This window comes from Piliocolobus tephrosceles, chromosome 8, assembly GCF_002776525.5.
Source record: "Piliocolobus tephrosceles isolate RC106 chromosome 8, ASM277652v3, whole genome shotgun sequence".
NCBI classification, from domain to species: domain Eukaryota; kingdom Metazoa; phylum Chordata; class Mammalia; order Primates; family Cercopithecidae; genus Piliocolobus; species Piliocolobus tephrosceles.
The window spans coordinates 93434093-93452466 of NC_045441.1; the positions used below are offsets into that span (position 1 = coordinate 93434093).

Sequence of the window (18374 nt, forward strand, 5' to 3'; positions counted from 1 at the left end):
ATCCCTCCCACCACACACACACACACACACACACACACACACACACACACTCAGTCAATCTGTTGTGAACAAGTTGGTTCTTGCACTCTCCTTGGTGGGAAGCTTGTTTCCAGTTGCTGGCTGATTTCTGAGCTAAGCAGGGGAGGGAGCTGGTGAGTCTAGGTCTCCACTGACCCTTAACTACAAATAATACAAACGTGCCATCAATCTGTTCCATACCCCATAAACGAGACCTGACTGTATTTAGCCTTGTATTTTGTTTCCCTAGAACCTTATCTCAGAGCCTGCCTAACTCTAAAACACACACACACACACACACACACACACACACACACACTTTTCAACAAAAGCCACATCTCTTACAATGGAAGGAGATGGTCACAGAAATAAAATTGTTGGGTATATATTGAGTTCTGTAACAAAACTACTATATATTGAGTCCTGTAACAAAACTTATATCTTAAGTCAATTGTGCATTCTCTCAATGGAAATGTTTAGAGATTTTTTGTTTTGTTTTGTTTTCCTCATTGAAGCCTATAAACATTGAGTTTATTTTACAGTTTTGGGGGAATGTTCAAGTTCTAATGTTATCTCCCAGATATACTTTTCATAATTATTTCACTATCCTACTATCCTACTATTCTTTGGTGGTGACTGATAATAAACTTATTTTATAACTACTAAAAAAGAAGAATTGTTGGGCACATAGTGAGTGAGAGCATGAGTATGCATGCATGTGTATGCTCATGTATGTGCACATACACAGGCTGAGATTGATTCTTCATTATTTCCACGGTAAGCTCCTAAGGAAAAGGTCCTTGGGAACTTGAGCCCAGAAGTTTGAGACCAGCCTGGGAAACCTCATCTCTACAAGACCCGTTAACAAAACCCTATCTCTACAAAAAAAAAAAAAAAAGAAAAAGAAAAAAAAATTTAATTGACTGGGCATGGTGGCATGTACCTGTAGTAGCTACTTGGGAGGATCATTTGAGCTTGGGAATTCGAGGCTGCAGTGAGCCATGATTGCACCACTGCATGTCAGCCTGGGTGACAGAGTGAGACTCTGTCTCAAAAAAAAAAAAAAAAAAGAAGAAAGGGCCGGGCGCGGTGGCTCAAGCCTGTAATCCCAGCACTTTGGGAGGCCGAGACGGGTGGATCACGAGGTCAGGAGATCGAGACCCTCCTGGCTAACACGGTGAAACCCCGTCTCTACTAAAAATACAAAAAAAAAATTAGCCGGGCGAGGTGGTGGGCGCCTGTGGTCCCAGCTACTCGGGAGGCTGAGGCAGGAGAATGGCGTGAACCCAGGAGGCAGAGGTTGCGGTGAGCTGAGATCCGGCCACTGCACTCTAGCCTGGGCGACAGAGCAAGACTCCGTCTCAAAAAAAAAAAAAAAAAGAAGAAGAAGAAGAAGAAGAAGAAGAAGAAGCCTGTGAATAAATCTTTCTACTATTAAATTTCAGGCTACAAAAGATTTTTAGATTTTTATGTAATTGAACTTCAGGAGAAGGGAGAAAATGACAATGAGACAAAACTGTTGTAGTCTAGAATGTGATAAAGACTAACCATGAAAAACATATATAGATAAAAGTCTTGAAAGAGTTTAGAACATCCATCATATGGGATTTCAGTTACCCTGGTAGTATACAAAAGGCAATTCCAGAAGCAATAAGTTAGCAGCATTTATTTAGAGATGATTAGACAGGATGATTTCATCACAGCATGCTAAATGTGCAAAGCTAAGGCAGCACGCATTGTCCCTTGGGTAATATTGGATTCAAAAGTATATGAGAGAAATTAATGGAATTAATACAGAAGAATGTTGGATTAATTTGCAAATGTTTAAAGAGCAAAAATGGAGTTTATTTTGGTTTTAATATGCTACTGAGCATAATGATTGCATATATTTGACTCGAGTCTAATCAACCACAATTAAACTGATATGCTTCTTAAATATGAGGAAAAAATAATCATGGCTGTTTATTGGTAAAGTTCTGGTCCTTTCTAACTTTGATATTTATTAGAGACACAAATTAATTTTTGAAGTAAGTAGAAGAACAGATATAAATGTTAGATACTATTTTCCATTTTCCCGAAGAATGTGGAGAAGGACTTCAATGACCAATTTTAAAAGTTTCAAAATGAAAAGGAAGGTGGTTAAAGTTCAACTTCTCTCCCAAAACCCTTCTTTGTCATTTGGTGACAATAGTTTTATTGGGAAATATTTTAAATTTATTTGAAGCCAGAACAAATACCAGTGTATACCAAGTAGAAGACAAAAATCAATAAAACTAAACTCTAATTCTATTTTATAAAAAGTGAATAAAGTGGCCAGGCACGGTGGCTCACACCTTTAATCCCAGCACTTTGGGAGGCTGAGGCGGGAGGATTATGAGGTCAAGAGATCGAAATCATCCTGGCCAACATGGTGAAACCCCATCTCTACTAAAAACACAAAAATTAGATGAGCATGGTGGCATGCACTTGAAGTCCCAGCTACTCGGGAGGCTGAGACAGGAGAATCGTTTGAACCTAGGAGGCAGAGCTTGCAGTGAGCTGAGATTGCTCTACTGTACACCAGCTTGGTGACAGAGCAAGATTTTATCTAAAAAAAGAGTGAATAAGGTGAAAAACATAGATTTAGAATATGAAAGAAATTAGTTTTGTGGAAGACCTGATTGAGTTACACTGAATTACGTTGAGTTACACTGATTGTAACTCACAATAGTGTTTCTACATATTTAAGCCCTTTAAGTTAGTAAAACTAAGACACACTAAAAAGAGGCATTATCAAGGGTAAAACTGTAAAGTTTCTAATATATCTTTAACGTTTTTGATATTTATGCCAAATTACGTTTCACAGAAAAGCAGACCCTTTAAAAATTATTAGAAACTGTCTCCTGTTAAGAATAGCAGTTACCAACACACCAAAAGGTATAGTTAGGCACGGAGTCAGCATCCCCTTTTGATAATTATATAAGCCCTAGAAGACTATGATCACAGAGGACTATTAGAGTGAGGCTGGTTGACCACATATCTAATAAAATGTCTGAAATTAGGGCAGAGCTTTCTAGTATACTTTCTGGGAAAGATAATTTTATTTCTCAAGCAAAAATTAGTACTACAAAGGTTGTAAAAATATGTGTTAACATCTAACAAGGCAATGTGTTTCTGTGGGTATGAATGAATCTAATTACTTGTGATTTTATTTATGAAGGTACATTTATTTCTGTAAGAAGGGAGAGTGACATCAACCTGTGAATTAGATCACCAAAAAAGCAATCGTCTTATTCCAATGGAAAGAAATTCCCTGAGTTAAAAATGATCAAAAATGATTTGTATTCAGAGTATCCTTAAGTAATAAAGCTTTGTGTCCTGGGATGTTAAGTTGAACTGTAGCTCCACATGCAGACATAAGAGTAGAAGCAATATATCCAATTGAATTTTAAAGCAAACTACAACTTTAAACCCACATATTGCAACAACTGTATATTGTACATATGTTTCTACATTAATCTTATTGCCTCAAATAAGAATCATCAATTTGGGAACTCTTTTATGAAATTGCTTTTAGATTGTAAATCAGATACTTTTGTAATTATTTCAGAATGAAGCTTCCAGATTTTTGTTCTTTGAAAATGAATTTGATATTTATAAATAGACTATATTTGGTGCTGTTAAGAATAAGGGTTATTAGAAAATAAATATGGTTATTTGCAGTGTGAATCAAAAAGGAAGAAAGTCTATAAACAAATGAAACTTAATTTCTTGGGAGATGTATAAACTGGCCTGGAAGACTAAGCCAAGGGAAAACTTCGAAAGCCTCTAAACAGTAGCTTATACTTGAAAGTATTCTACTTGTTTACTCATCTTGATGTATGCTCTTGGCATAGTTATTAAATGTGTTATTACTTTACAGAAAGCTATGTTAGGTTTACCTTCTTTCCTTTCTTACTGAAAATATTAAGATCCAGTTTCATGTCACATATGTGAAAGTATTATGGATTTATTTCTTCTTTCGATTGAACAAAATGAATGCATCTTTCCTGGTCACAGACTAACATTCATTGATTTGGTTGACAGAGTACTCTACAGGAGATAAATGGCTTCAAAATGTTGCTTAAGATGGAAAGTCAAGGAACATTAAAAGTGATTGTATTGATTTACCCATTTGATACCACAGGACACCAGTTTGAGAATAAAAGAACGTATTTGGCACCAAAAAACAAAAAAGAAAGGAATAAAAGGAATAAACACCAACAGTATACGATCTTACTGATCTTCCCAACCACATAAAATTATCTTTGCTCTGATTTGATTGGCTTCTCTACTGCTGTGACTCAATCTTTCCTTTGTTTTTTCCCTCTTAGTTTGTATTTCTCTTTCCTTTTTTTCATAGGAGGGAGGCTGTCCATAGGAAATTGGTTTGTGGGCCATTGATCATAAACGCAGGTGAAATATACACCCTTGGACTTCAGTGGTCCTAGCAGCTGCCCAAGGAATAAATGGGGAGAGATTTCTGAAGCTATATTGTGTCTCTGGAAAAGCCAGTCATCAGTTTTGATGGAAAATAGCCCACCTTCCAGGGAACTCAGAATCTGCTCCCTGCAGGCTTCAAAATCATAGCCTTGCTGGATGTAAGAAGGTCAACACATGTTATTGTACAACACTGCACATTTTGATTAGAAAAAATTAGAATTCTATCAAATTTGGACCTACCCAAGTTTCCAGAATCTTAGCTATTAGATGTTTACATTGCTGAAGGAAAGGAATAGGCAGATGGCAATAGATAATAGTGTTCTCATGGGACTTTAAGACTGTAGTTTATAGTAGGGTGATCAGTTTCTGATTTAAATGCACCTAGCCAAAAGAACAATAATGAAGGAATACTAATTAAAGTTACTGCTATTCTAATGTCCAGATCACTTGTCCAAGTTATTTACACATTGAAGTATAGCATTGCTAGAGTATGGTAAGAAGCAACTGCCCTTGGCTTTATCTACTTGTAACATGGAACTATGAAAAGAGCACCCATTCAAGAATTGGAAGCCATTGGTTCTAGACCAGGTTCTGCTACTAATTATAGGGCCTTGGCAAAGGTATTAAACTTTAGGACTCTGGGGAGGGAGGAGGCAATAAAATGGACTCTAATGGTTCTTTCTGCTCTAAAATCCTGTGGTTTTCTGATTCTGCTGGCTTGCTTTTCTGTGTTTTATCATTATTCAACTCATCAAATTGGCTTAAATTATTCTGAGTGTGGAATATTCTTGATATTGAGCAGGTGTAAACAGCTTATGGAAACTGAAGATATATCAAATACAGCAGACACGTTAGGGGAAAAAAAAAACATAAAGAGCTGGCTTTAAATTAAGTGCAGTTCTGGATAAAACCAGTCATGCGTGTGCTTTCAGATTTTTCTATGAATGTCAAATTAAGGATGCCATCATAACTCTGATGTCCCTTGAAATCTGCCTTCACTATTCATGAAACTCTGAAATATGGTCCAGTGTTAGTAAATGGATGAGAAAATAAACATAATGAGAAATACAAAGCTTTTAAAATTGCTCTCCTCCTTTAGAAGATATACTGAGTTCAGATGTGACATAAAGACTTCTGAAGCATGAGGTGTATTGTTATAAAAATGTTATTGTAATCTTTATGAAAAGATATTTAACATTGATTATAGTGTCTTCTAATGTTGAATTTTAATGAGTGTCACTTACACAAGTGAATGACTCTGGTTGGAGGCCCAAATAGGTATAGCTAATGGGAGGCTAAATCAATGCTTAGTGTAATCAAGGACTTTAGAGCACAGATGAAAAATTTAGGAGAGTCAACGGATTTTTCACACAGAGTAATTAAAAGGTAAGACTGACATGCTATCAACAGTTAATTCAGTTTAAAAAAATACACATGGATCCCGCTTTTTTTTTTTTTTTTCTTTTTTGAGATGGAGTTTCGCTCTTGTTGCCCAGGCTGGAGTGCAACGGCATGATCTCGGCTTACCGCAATCTCCAACCCCTGGGTTCAAGCGATTCTTCTGCCTCAGCCTCCCAAATAGTTAGGATTAAAGGCACCCGTCACCATACCCAGCTAATTTTTTGTATTTTTAGTAGATGGAGTTTCTCCATGTTGGTCAGGTTGGTCTTGAACTCCCAACCTCAAGTGATCCGCCTGCCTCGGCCTCCCAAAGTGCTGAGATTACAGGCGTGAGCCACCGTGCCTAGCTGGATCCTACTTTCATTACACAAATCAGAAGTTTGGAATTGGATCAATTCTCAGTTTCCCAGTTTCTATTCTAAGCTGTTATCTTTTCTACTTAAAGGCAGGAAAGTTGCTTTTTCTGCACGCAAAATCGGCAAATATCTGCACAATATCTCCATTCTAATGAAGACAATAGTTTCACTTGCTGCTCAACATGACCCACTTGTATGCATCAATAATAATTTTTTAACTTGTCCTCCAAAGATAAGACTAATGTGGGGAGCTAATGTCAACCTATGTATATTTGTCCTTTTCCATTTTGAGTAGGAATTCTGTTTCATCTTGTCATTTTTTAAACTCATCTTTATTTGTTACAATCTTTTTAGCAGACTATGACTTGGGCACTACATTTCAATTTGCAGGCCTTGCTCTGAGTTACTTTTTGAACAGTTTTACACCACACCTAGCTAGACTTTTAATTTTGCTTCTGTAAACAATAATTTTCTTTGGAAAACAAACCCTGTGGAGAGTTCCTCCCATTACTTCAGTTTAACATACTTATTTCCAGAGGACTGGTACCTGCAGAATTGGCAACTACAGGGAATTGAAAGTTTTAAAAGTCGATCTTAGAAGATGTAGAACGTACTTTCCTTTTCGTAGTTTTATTTTTCTTCATCAACTTTTAAGTTCAGGGATACAAGTGCAGGTATGTTACATAAGTAAACTTGTATCATGGGGATTCGTTGTACAGTTTATTTCATCCACCCAGTATCCATTAGTTATTTTTCCTGATCCTCTTTCTCCTCCCACCCTTCACCCTTAGAAAGGCCCCAGTGTGAGTTTTTCTTTTCTATGTGTCCCTGTGTTCTCACCATTTAGTTCCCACTTATAAGTGAGAACATGTGGTATTTGGTTTTCTGTTCCTGTGTGAGCTTGCTATTTTCTTCTAAACATCAAGGTATATCTCAGAACACTTTAGTGACAAAAGATTTGGGAATCTGGCTTGATAGCTCAATCATTTAGACCACAAAGTTAGCATTAGGTGACATACATCTTACAACATACATTACCTCAACTCTTCTTATCTTTTAAATTTGTTGATACTGATCAAAATAACTATAGATTGGTAAGAGATATGCATAATTATAGGAAACCTGAGATATCCTAAATTCCATTTATGTTATTGTTCCCAGAGGGAGAATGGTTGATGGGTCTCCAGCCAGGGCCATTCCTAAGTATGAAACTTCCTGAACATCAACTAAAACAAGTATGTAAATAGCAGCCACCATTTTCTGAGCATTTCCTATATGCAAGAAATAGTCTTCAGATATTATCTCATTGAATTCTCATAGTGTGCCTGTAAGGTGAGTGTTATTTCCCATCTTTGAAGACATGTGGGGAAATTGAGGCTCTGAGGTCTTTTAACCAGACTGACACCAGGCAGTAAGTCAGCAGAGAAACAGGGAGTTTATCCCATGTGGATCTGGGTGTCCAGTTCACACTACATGAAAGCAGCTCTGTAACAGAAGCTCTGGAAAGTCAGAACCGTAAGCATGCTTCCAAAGAGTTTCAGAGAAGCTCCTGTGGTTTAAAAAAAAAAAAAAAAAAAAAAAAAAAAGATAAAAGGAAAAAACAGAAAAGCAATGAAGTCTCCTAGCAATAGACACTGAATCAAAATTAAATAGATGAGACTATTACAGTCTATTTCCAGTAATAGAAGATATGTATATTTTGTGAAGAAGATATGAACATATCTTTAATTGACCTACAATTGAAAAAACATATGGATAATTATCAGGGAAGTTTTTGAGTGAAGGTCTGTTCACGAACGAGCTTCAAGTCAATTATTTTCATCTTAACATGAGCCTCTTGACTGACCATTAATCAATCAGGTTCCAGATTATCTTTTCTTTAGCACATCATTTCTAGAAATATTGGAATATAAAATATCTAATGGGAGAAAAAGAAATTTTTAATTGATAATTATATTATTTCAGTAATTAAAGCTATTACTTTGATATAGGAAGAAAGATTTAATCTACAAAGGAATCTACATTATCTAAACCAAGCTTACGCAACCCGCGGCCCATAGGCCATTTGCAATCCAAGACAGCTTTGATGCAGCCCAACACAAACTTGTAAACTTTCTTAAGACATTGTGAGATTTTTTTGTGATTTTTTTTTTCTCATCAACTTTTGTTAGTGTTAGTCAAGTCAAGTTAGTCAAGTTAGTGTCGAATGTGGTCCAAGACAATTCTTCCAATGTAGCCCAGGGAAGTCAAAAGATTGGACATTCCTGCAAACCTTTTATTTTTTTAAATGTCTGAATTCTTCTTGCACAAACATTTTGATGTCAGCTCTACTAGACTTTCTACCTGCATTTCATAATCTGAATTCTAATCTAAATCTAAAATTCTAACTGTATAAAATTTTATAAGTAGGTGTTTATAAGAGTTCCCAGTTCTTCATCCTTGCATTTCATAAAAACATTTATTTTGCAAATCGGGGTGGGGGTGACGGGGATAGAATGGAAAGAAGAAAGTGAACCAGCATTTAACAAACATCTACATGCAAGTATTATGTCACTGCATTTTTCAGTCCTCTGAGAAATGTGTTGTGGTTCCCATTTTTCAGACCAGGAAACTTAGGCCTTTAGGAAACTTAGGCTTGGAGAGGTTATACAAACCCTTCCCCAAACCACATAGCTAGTAAGTGGATGAGGAGCAATTCAAACCTAGGTCTATCTGATGCCTATATCCACTTGTGAAATGTATTATGTTACCTCCTTAGTCTGATTTCTCTGACAGTTCTTTGAGCAAATCGGTTTGATTTCTCTGATTGTTATTTGAGCAAATCTTTGGAGACTCCGGAGTATACAAGACTACGTGAATGTGTATCTATATTTACTATCTAATGTTTCCACAAAAGCAGGAAAAAAAATCATGAAAATGGTGGTGGGTTAAATAAGACCTCTAAATTGCACACTTATTTCCATAACTGCTCTTCAGAAGCACCACAGAGGTAATTCTCCCAAAGCCTCCAAAAAGACCAAGGTTAGTAGTTGATATTTAACAACAGCATGTCTCCTCTCATTCTCATCTGGAGGTAATCAAAACAGAGAGAGCAGGGCTGTTCACTTCTAAATTCCTGTCATTATAATAGAACAAATAACACTTCTTTTGATGAAGAAAAGTGCCACTCTCCCATCTCAGCATAGCTGGGTCTGTACTGACTCAGCTGTCACTTAAAACTCAGTGTAATGACAGCTTCTCAGATCTCCAAGATTCCTACTGGTTCTCTTTCGGCACAATTATATGGTGACACAAGTTGACAAAACTTACAAGCTGGATCCCTTCACTAGGCACATACAGAATTGAGATATACACATGTGACCTTCCAGATTCCTCCCTGGTTCCTGGGAAAATGCCCTAATTCTGACTCAGGGGATTAGAGTTAATATGCAGAGTGATATCTGGGATGACTGAGCAAATTAAACCATTAAGGAGCCATTCATTGAGCGTGCAGCCAAGCTTAACTTCTGCCAAGCTCTTATTCTTTTTTATTGCTTTCAATGTCAAAGATTATTTTGTCTTTCTATTTCACGAAGCAAAACAGTATAAGTAATGTGTTATTCAGGGTTCAGCCCAGGAAATAAAACCATGCAAGCTGTTTTAAGAAGGATGAGGTTTAGGGGAATCGTTGTTTAGAAAGTTGCTGAAAGAACAACAGAAGAAGGTTGCAGACTAGATCCTCAGGAATAATAAACAATACAGAATTGCTCCACCAGTATAAATGCTGCCTCTGAGATGGCAACTAAGATCTAGACGTCACAAAGACAGAACTGAGAAATTACTACTGTGCTTGGTATTGCCACAACTGCCTGTGACACCTAAGAAGCCAGGAAATGAACACTAGAGCCCTCCTGAAACATTGTGTCTGTAAGTCCTTTGGTTATGAAAAGTAATTTATCTCTGTGTTGGTACCAGTACCATGCTGTTTTGGTTACTATAGCCTTGTAGTATAGTTTGAAGTCAGGTAGTGTGACGCCTCCAGCTTTGTCCTTTTGACTTAGGATTGTCTTGGTAATGCGGGCTCTTTAGTAGAAAGCTGAAACTGGATCCTTTCCTTACTCCTTATACAAAGATTAATTCAAGATGGATTAGAGACTTAAATGTTAGACCTAATACCATAAAAACCCTAGAAGAAAATCTAGGTAGTACCATTCAGGACATAGGCATGGGCAAGGACTTCATGTGTAAAACACCAAAAGCAATGGCAGCAAAAGCCAAAATTGACAAATGGGATCTAATTAAACTAAAGAGCTTCTGCACAGCAAAAGAAACTACCATCAGAGTGAACAGGCAACCTACAGAATGGGAGAAAATTTTTGCAATCTACTCATCTGACAAAGGGCTATTATCCAAAATCTACAAAGAACTCAAACAAATCTACAAGAAAAAAACAAACAACCCCATCAAAAAGTGGGGAAACGATATGAACAGACATTTCTCAAAAGAAGACATTCATACAGCCAACAGACACATGAAAAAATGCTCATCATCACTGGCCATCAGAGAAATGCAAATCAAAACCACAATGAGATACCATCTCACACCAGATAGAATGGCAATCATTAAAAAGTCAGGAAACAACAGGTGTTGGAGAGGATGTGGAGAAATAGGAACACTTTTACACTGTTGGTGGGATTGTAAACTAGTTCAACCATTATGGAAAACAGTATGGCAATTCCTCAAGGATCTAGAACTAGATGTACCATATGACCCAGCCATCCCACTACTGGGTATATACCCAAAGGATTATAAATTATTCTACTACAAAGACACATGCACACGTATGTTTATTGCGGCACTATTCACAATAGCAAAAACTTGGAATCAACCTAAATGTCCATCTGTGACAGACTGGATTAAGAAAATGTGGCACATATACACCATGGAATACTATGCAGCCATAAAAAAGGATGAGTTTGCGTCATTTGTAGGGACATGGATGCAGCTGGAAACCATCATTCTTAGCAAACTATCACAAGAAGAGAAAACCAAACACCGCATGTTCTCACTCATAGGTGGGAACTGAACAGTGAGATCACTTGGACTTGGGAAGGAGACATCACACACTGGGGCCTGTCATGGGGGGGGGAGGGGCAAGGGATTGCATTGGGGAGTTATACATGATATAAATGATGAATTGATGGGTGCTGACGAGTTGATGGGTGCAGCACACCAACATGGCGCAAGTATACATATGTAACAAACCTGCACGTTGTGCACATGTACCCTAGAACTTAAAGTATAATAAAAAAAAAAAAGTAATAAAAAAAAAAGAAAAGTAATTTACCTTTATACATGTTTCTTTTTATGGATAACCCAATAGACATATAGTACCAGCATCTTAAAACTATTTATTAAAAGACTGCTTTAAGTTGTAAATGCCTTGTTTTGATTGATGTTGTCAAAGACTAACAACATAAATAATTGTTATCAGATTTTATTTGAAAGATTTACAGCGTATTTATTAATTAATGTTTTTACTTTTCTACTTATACTCTGGCTCCTAATGATATATATATATATATATTATACTAACTGCTTATAAGCTACTAAGAAATGTATTTTTTCTTTAGAAAACTAGAATAGTTATAAATTATCAGTGTGTTCTGTAATTGCTCTATTCTGCTTATAGTATGAGACACTTTAAGTATGTGTAAGAGTCTTTGTTCATTTTTTATTCACAATTTTATTGTTTAAAAGTATGAATGTGACACTAACAAAATTTAGTTCATAATTATATTTCTCACATGAAAAAGCAATTGACAAAAAATGCTTTCAGAACATAATTTAAATTTGGAGCAAGAAAAGGAATCTTAATTAAAAATGAGAAGTTGAATATATTATTTGAAGCACTACAGAAAATTAATTATAGTTTGAAAAAAGTAAAATGCTTTCATCACTAATCCACATCTGTGGTCAGAGGTCAACATTGGGTAGCTTTTTGTGGGTTCCAACATTATTTCTTTGCCTCAAAGCTCATTAAGGGATCATGATTTGAGTCTTTAGGTAGAATAAAATACATTAAAAATGTACGTACAAATAAAATATGACTACAAGTAAGTTGGAAAACTTGTATTTAAGCCTATATATTGACCTAACATTAGCTTGGAAGAAAGACACCTGGTTCTCTGATACAAAAATAAAAAATGTATTTTAGTTATCCCGTAGGCCAGATGTTATTTTCTTTATGAATATAGCTATCTGTGTAAAAACTTATCTTCCAAATTCATTGGTTATAAAAAATGTGGTTGTTAATGCAAAAAAATGTGGTCAGTTAGCAATGCACTTAATAAGGTATTAAATTTAAAGAGATTAAACATGTATAAACTTTAATATATTGTACCTCATTTTAATTCAGTTTGATGAACTTGAGAGCTATTATGTGCATATGAGTGGCCTGGGTGCTGGAAATACAGAGTGATTAAGACATATGTCCTATTCTCTAGGGATGTATCTTTATTGCAAGTTCAAATTCAAGTAAGGCATATATTATTATTGTCATTTAACAGATGAGTAAACAGAATACATACAACTAACTAATACAAAATAACTACTCTGTATTACAGTTAAGGTCTATAGCCAGCCTCAAGACTTTGAGAAATGCTTAATTGTTACAAAACCTGAATTATTTCATCTTTGTTTAACAATAATGACCAGATTAGTGGCTTTGATGAAGATATAGACTAACAAGGACTCAGTGCTTACACATTTAATTGAAAAATACAAATATAGTTCTTGGAACTTTGCTTACCCCTGCTCTTGTATATTCGTGCTCCAGATTTCTTATGATTAAGAGAAGAGTAGGAAGGAAAGAAAGGAGGAAAAATATTGTAGCAATCCCTGAAATATCAAAGGTTTTCTTGGGTTGCCCTGTAATGGAAAACTTAGTCACAATTTGCTAGTTAGCAGTACACATTTTTAACCCTATAAAAGATTGAAGTATCCAGCATCTTTGAGCAAAACTTTTAGACTGAGAAAAATGGATCCATAGCTTTCTCAGTGGAAATCCATTAGTAAATAGAGCCTAAGATAATTAGGGATGGTTGAATTGGTACAACCTTACCTGTGTTCCAAAAATGCCTACCTATATCAAGCACATGGCCTATTAGTTCATGAGTGTTCTCCTCATTATTAAAAAAAAGAAAGGACAATGAAAATTTGCCAGTTAAGTACATATCCCAGGATTATATAACTTATCATTGGCAGAGCCAGAGTTGAAATACAGTTTTTATCTTGATTATAAAGCATAGATATCTGAATATAAGATAGATGTATGTTATAATGTATATTTAAGTATATATTTTAGTATATATGTTTATATATGTCTCGATGTGTAGATATAAACAACTATATATTTATGTCTATAGAAAATATGATGTGTATATGTAGGGGTATGTGTGTGTGTATGTGTGTGTCTATTAGTCCATTCTCACCCTGCTATAAAAATACTGAGACTGAATACTTTATGAAAGAAAGGTTTAATTGACTCACAGTTGCACATGGCCAGGGAGGCCACAGGACACTTACAATCATGGTGGAAGGCAAAGGAGAAGCAGGCACCTTCTTTACAAGGTGGCAGGAGAGAGATAGAGCAAGCAAAAAGGAAGTACCACACTTTTAAACCATCAGATCTTGTGAGAGCTCCTTCACTATCACCAGAACAGCATGGGAGAAAATGCCCCCATGATCTAATCACTCCCTGCTAAATCCCTCCCTCGCACATGGGGATTACAATTCCCAATGAGATTTGGGTGGGGACACAAAGCCAAACCATATCAGTGTATGTGTGTGTTTAAAGTCTCTTTTTTCAGTAAAATAATAGGTCATACATAACACCTGTGCAGGTGGATATTTACATATTTATGGACGGCAAACTTATGTTTAGTTCAAGGTTACATATAGGTGGTAAATGATGGAGCATAGATTTTTAATGCAGCTTGGGTCTATCTTCAAATATATGCTTTTATTTATATCTGTTTGTTTCATATCAATGTATCTTTCTATTATTATTTTATCTATCACAAAATAAATGTTTAAAGCCCCAAATTATTTTTTTCAAAATAATGAGCACTGTAAAAGACAGATTATTACAAGCTGGAGTAGGTGGCAGAAAAACCTCCAGGGAAAAGGCAAGCCTTTTAAGTTGCTTTAGAAACCAGCTGGGGTTGAATAGATAGCAGCAAATAGAAGGACATTCTGATTGAGAAGACCTTTTGAGCAAATCCTCAGTGCTTGTAATGAGAGTAATAGGAATAAAGGTGGAGTTTCTATGTTTCAGGGAATTGGGTGGGAAGACAGGATAAGTAGAGGATGTGAGGATTACAGAGGGTCTTAAACTTGATTAGAAAGGTTTGAACTTTATTCTTTTAACTATTATTTTTCAGTAAAGCCCAACTAGACCAAGAATGGTCATGTAACATAACACACTAAGCCACTAGATTTAAATCACAACTGTACTATTTTCTAATGAGGTGGCTTTAGTAAACTAGTATCCTCTCTGTAACTCAGTTTCATCATTTGTAAAATGGGAATAAAATAGCATCTATCTCACCAAAACACTGGGAGTATTAAATGAATTAAGATGCTCAAAGCAATGCCTTGCAGAAAGTAAATGTTCAATGCATTTGTTTGTTATATTAAAACAGTCCTTATGTAGGATGGTAAGGAAACAGACATGAATTTTAGGAAGATTAATCTAAGTTAGTTCACTCGGTGAACTAAGCTAGAAGCTCCCTTCAGGAATTCTACCCAATTTGATCATCCTTAAGAGTTGAGTAAACATTTATTCAGTAGATGGATGGAATAAATATTTATATAAAATAGATGAAAGAGTGCAGAGTGGAGCAAGAAAGGCAACAGCAGCTGAGTTGTTCTGTGACAGTTATTTGGATCAGTGCAACCTGGGCTAAGGATAGTGTGTAGGCTGAAAACGGTGGTATGCAACAAGACCTTATGTTGAGACTCAACCAATTACTCCCCCATTTCTTCGCTCTGTGTCTATAGTTAAAGGTAGAAAGAAAGAATTTGGCATGTAGGCAAAACAGCTTGGAATGATATAGATATGAACTCTTGGACACAGGTGGAGGAGTACTGGCTGCTAAGAATACAAGGAAGAGTAGAAAAAGATGCATTCAGAATCAACTGTGTGTTGAGAGTTGTATTATCAATCTAGAATCATGAGAACAATCTCAAATTCACAGCCTGTAACATCTTTGAAAATCATGCCTCTAGAGTTTTCTTTTCCTCCTTGCCCCATTGTGCTATCATGTCTTCCATCAACCCTGTAGAATAAAATGTTTCAAAAACTTCCTTCAGCAGCAGCCAAGTAAATCAGAGTTCTTCCCTTGAGAATCTTGCACTTTTCCTACTGCTGTATAAGACATCGCAGATAATTACAATCCAAAATATTTCTGTAATAAAAATATGACAGGTGGTTAATCCTTGACTAGCATAATGAAATTTATCTCACAGCCAATCCTTTGGGGTAATGGTAGTTTTTATTTACAGAAGAAATGAGAGTAGCAGCAGGACAGCTACTATTAAACAATGTAATTACCACTGATGTAATTAATCTGGACGTTTAGTCAATTAAACAAAATATCTTTGGCTCATTTTTCCACTAGTACAGTCTCCATTCAGATGTCCATGCGTACTTATTCTGGACATAGTTGCAAACAAAAATACGTGAAGCACCTCTGCGTATACATTACTACAGAGTTACACAACTATCTCCTCTCTGTTATTTATTTCACACTTTGAAAGTGGGTTGTTGATTCACCTTGATTCAGATCAATTACTCTATGTCATCATCTGTCTACCTTGGCCTTTTATCTTATTTTTCCTCCTAATGTATTCTTCCCCATATCTTGGCTTTAATGAAATACCTTGCCATGGTCTCGAAAATTGCCATCCTCAAAAGAGTAAAAATTCTGTGTCTTCCACTGAGGGGTGATTACATGGTGGTCAGTTCATTGTAAATATCGGGCTATAGAGGTTCATGGTGAATAGAGTGCTTTCAGCACCACCATGTAAAATATCACCAAGTTGTAAAATTTTGCTTAAGTTAGTTGACCTTTCTCTTTCAATAGCTAGCTTACAGAAGATCAATTTTATGCTAGAAAGATGCAAAATAACACAGGACTTTAATGGGTTTAATTGCAAAATTAAGAGAGAGTGAGCATGTTTCCAGATATTTTCTGCTTTTGTTTAAAATGAAACTTCCATGTTGAAATAGCTGCTTTTTCCTAGATTTTGGTGGATTTAGTGACTGTATTTTTTGTTTTGTGCTAACGGTGAAACTTTAGCCCACCTGAAATAAAAACAATCCAGATTTAATCAAACCAACTTATGGTTTGGGTTGGGTTTAATTTCTTGAAAATAATCAAATCTCAATGATGATAGACCTCAATGTAGACCTCAACATATATCATGTGTTTCTTTCTAATTTGCAGCTTTGTAGTTGGGCTGGGGCCATGTGACTAGTTCTGGACATGGATGTAAACAAGGCCGTTAGGGAGTTGCTGAACTTCCTCCATCTCTCATCCCCTTCTGTAGGAAACTTAACAGTCACATGTCCAGTACCCACCAAAATATGGAGGCTGTCCTGGCCCACACTGAATTTACAAGCTAGATTATAGCTTTGCAATGTTAGCATTATATTAATATTTGGAAGCTCATTTGTTATATCACTGCATAGAAGAGCATTATTTTAACTAATATGAATCAAAGTGTCCTTCATATAAAAGCAAATCCTAAGACAAAATGTGTTAACCTCTTGCTCAGTTCTTGAAAATAAGTAAGATATATATTATAAATCTTTTGCCTTTGCTGTGTGTGTGTGTGTGTGTGTATAAGCATACATATATATGCACATATATAAGCATAAAATATTTAATATAGAGAATATGTTAACTGCATTGTTCATCAGTACAAACAAACCACATCAACTTGACGTGCTGGTTGTTTCTTGTATTAAAAATAACAAATGAAACTGTTTTTAATAATATTCATATTGCTATTCATTTTTCTATAGTAGAGAAGATTTTCAAACATGATTAATGGGAAAAGAGAAGAGGAAATAAATATTCCATAGTTTTCTGTGAATTTTTTATTATCTCTTTTGCACCTTGAACTTGATCGCTTTCATCACTTAGATAAATCTGTGACTTGAAATGTTGGTTCATTATGGATGAAACAAAAGTACCACAGTGTTTTTTATCCTGTAGTTGATGATAAACCTTCAAAGTAAGATAATTATTTTTCAATTAGGCTCCATACAGAGACTAGAAAGCATTAGTTATCAACATGTATGGAACATAATCAGCATTAAGTTGTCATATTTGGCTGCATTAATGTTGTTAAATTAACATAATAGTCATTATAAGCAGATGCTCTTTCCTGAAAGATTTTTGCAATTAACGTTGTATTCATTTGCACACCTATATCTGTACTTTTTTCCAACTCATTTATATGAGTCTCACTTTCCATTGCCGAAAGTCATGAAGCCATGTAAAGTTATAAAATACAATTTCATCTCCTTGCCTTGTTTAGAAGAAATACCACATTATTCATCCACCACACAAATTGTATTGACCTTCTGTATGAAAATTAATGCCCTCCAAGGTTCCACAGTGAGAATTTTCTTTGGGTTTCATAGCAAGTTCTCTGAACTTGGAGGCTGCTGCTTATTCTTTCTCTGAACATGTTTGTTTACAATTCCCATCCTGGAAGGGCTGACCCTGCTGTCCATCGTCTCTCTTTCCCTGGCTCCTAGCTACTCACAGGTGAGTATGTTCTTGATTGTCTTTGTACCATGGAAGCAGAAAATGGTATAAGAGAGGATTAACTGATGGAGAGCAAGAGAGAAAATGGAGGGGAATAAAAACAGTAAAATCATCTTCCTATTGTGATAACCAGTTTTACTGTAGAAGACAAAAAAGTTATATGTATATACCTGATGTCAAATGCTGATTCTGGAACTTTGACTGAATCACTTCAACTCTAGGGTTCTCTGTATGGCCGGGCTTGGTAGCTCATGCCTGTAATCCCAGCACTTTGAGAGCCCAAGGCAGGAGGATCACTTGGGGCCAGGAGGTTGAG

At 35.8% G+C, this 18374-nt stretch overlaps 1 protein-coding gene across 1 annotated transcript in view; it reads left to right on the forward strand.

Moving 5' to 3' along the window:
* MAGI2 (membrane associated guanylate kinase, WW and PDZ domain containing 2) overlaps positions 1 to 18374 on the forward strand; it is a 1516313-nt gene that overhangs the window by 475749 nt on the left and 1022190 nt on the right. The gene's annotated exons all lie outside the window — the stretch shown is intronic.